Raw genomic sequence first — 2,635 nt, forward strand, 5'->3', positions numbered from 1 at the left:
GAACATAACCCAACATCTGCTCTGAGAGCAACGTGATGGGATGAGCACTCTGAAAGCAGAGAACGTCCTTCAGCATCACCCAGCTCTTCAGAGGGTCAAGCCTGCCATGAAATTGCTCCTAGTAGCCGAGAAAGAAGGAGCCTAGAGGGTCATGCCAACAAATCAAGTCATTTGGTGCCAAAGCTGTAGTGGAAAATCTTCAGGAATGACCACAAAAAACACTGAATAAATACAAAGGTAAAGTGCAGCTTGCTGAAGAGAAAGTGCAGTGTATGAGTTAATTGAACAATACTAGGTAGTAGTTGACATATGTCTATACCCCCTTCTGTCCCTCTCTTATGATTTACCAACAGAAATTATTCCTAGAGAAGCTCACTGCCATAACCAAACACTCAGGAGTGTTTTATAATTACTGGATAAAGAGCATGACTCGAGCCATGACTTTGTGCCAGCACCAGAACTTGCTTCCCTCCTCGGAAAACAATCTAACCACAAGAGGGGGAGGGAGGGAGGGAGGGAACCCCTTTTCACCCCATCTACCCATTGCTGCCAACTCTCAGGGGAGCAGGGTGGGGAAGGGCACTGTGGAGGGAGATTTAGAAACAAACAGTGGTGGCTGGTTCTGAACACACAGAACTCCCTCATGCAAGAGCTGCACTAAGCCTACTCCAGGCATTTAGTACTACAGGCAACTCCAAGGTTGTCCAAAGAATCATTATCACAATTACAGTTGTGTAAACATCACAAAAGTTTACCTGACTACATCCAATTATCCATCCAACTGATTTGAAGGCTCCTGAAAGCTCTAATTTAGGCACGGTGCAGGTTTGTGCTGTGCAATCTATGCCATGACTTAATTGAAGGACTCAGAGTGACTTCCAGGAGGGTTGGATTGGGTCCACTGTCAGTGATTATTAAGCAATAAATAGCTCCCCTGACTGCAATGACATTTATATGCATATGCAAAAAGAGCCTTCTCTACCAGACAGAGATGATTAGTCTGGGTACAGCCAACCTGGTGCCTGATTTCCCATCAGCCTCCGTAAACACCTCTCCTTCTAAGCTGTTCTGTAGAAGGAAACTGTGGAAGGTGCTGTCATAAAATATCCTCTTTCTCCCCAACAAAGACATCTAAATGGAGCAAGTACTAGAGGTTTGAAGAGATTATCTGTTTTTTATGTTGTCCTTAGTTCTGATCAATCTTAGCAGCAGCATCTATGCAGTGTAATACAGGATTTATGTATCTGATTAGAAAGTAGGATGAGACAGAACCATTCAAAATCTTATCACTTTATGGCCAACCTAAGTTTTTCAAGATGAAAGATAAAATCAGATGTGTTTTCTATCAGAGAAAAGGAGCTGGAGTTTAAATTTTTTACTGTGTTTTAAGCTACGATGTTATCTGTAGCTTTTTTTCTGAAGAGGAGCAAAACACAGAAATATACATGTGAAAAAGTCACAGTTCACAAGCCATTTGTTCCTCTGCATAAGAAACATTAATGGCCTGAAACAATGAGGAGGTTTGTATGGCACTGTTTTAAAAATAATCCTGTTATTTAGCTGAAGCATTTTATACATTCCTTTTAATGCATTTTTATTGTAGAAAATAATAAAGCTTATTATTATAAGCTTATGGTTTAGTTTCCATATTAGTTAATTTCATAAAAATTGAGTTTAAAACTAATCACAGTGCCTTAAAAGAAAGCAGAATAATCCATTGTTTTTAAAGGTGGAAGCTGTTGGCTTATAGGAAGAAAACATCAACAACATATATTAAGTATATGGCTACTATTTCCTTTTATACAACAGAATAAAATAGAGTGGGAATGAGACAAGTTTATGAAGTGAGAGCACAAAGAACAAGCAGAAGAGGATCCTCTCACAGACATCTGTGGTAGAAACCCCAGAGATTTCAGAGGGTTCATGGAGAGGCCAAACACCTGCGAAGTTATTAAAGTTATCCTGCTCTTGGCCTCATCCAGACGGAGCAGGGAAGTTCCTTACAGAAAAGAGTGAAAATCCTAAATTGTTCTCCACTCTGACTGCTGATCCACTGAGTGTAAAAGTTGTGCTTAGGGGCAAGTCGTTGAGGGGGAGGAACAAACTTCATTTTAGCTGGCTTTCAGTAGAATCCCAGATTTTCACGGGAAACCTTTACCTAGCCACAGCCAGACTTGTAAAATTTGGTGATTAGTCACAGAAAAGGTTATTTGAGCACCGATTTCCCTTTGAAGAACATGATACTTTAAAATCAACCAGTTAGAACCAAAATACATTTATTAAGGAGGCAAGAAACTTCTTCCCATTTGCTTTATATCAAATGTTTACCCTTTTTATCCATGCCCATTGCCATGGCAGCAGCTGGGACACAACTCCTGCTCTTCACAGGAATCCTTAGGCACATCCAGCCAACAACTGCCGCGGCGTTCCCTTGGATACAGAGCCAGAGAAACTCCTCCCCACGTGCGCGTGGCTCCCTCCTCCAAGGCCAGCACTCTGCTCTAATTATGGAGCGCTGCTGTACGAGTGCCAACGATCCCCCAACACAGGTGCACCCTGAGGGTGCCTAACCCTGTCTGGTTTTCTTTCTTTGTGGTTGTTTAGGCGCTACAACAGCCATAAAATCGGGACGTTC

General features: G+C 41.8%; 1 protein-coding gene across 1 annotated transcript in view; it reads left to right on the forward strand.

Annotated features, from left to right (window-relative positions):
- Positions 1-2,635, forward strand: part of LOC106632255 (von Willebrand factor D and EGF domain-containing protein-like) — a 169,765-nt gene that overhangs the window by 73,572 nt on the left and 93,558 nt on the right.

The sequence above is a fragment of the Geospiza fortis genome, unplaced genomic scaffold, assembly GCF_000277835.1.
Source record: "Geospiza fortis unplaced genomic scaffold, GeoFor_1.0 scaffold112, whole genome shotgun sequence".
In the NCBI taxonomy this organism is placed as follows: domain Eukaryota; kingdom Metazoa; phylum Chordata; class Aves; order Passeriformes; family Thraupidae; genus Geospiza; species Geospiza fortis.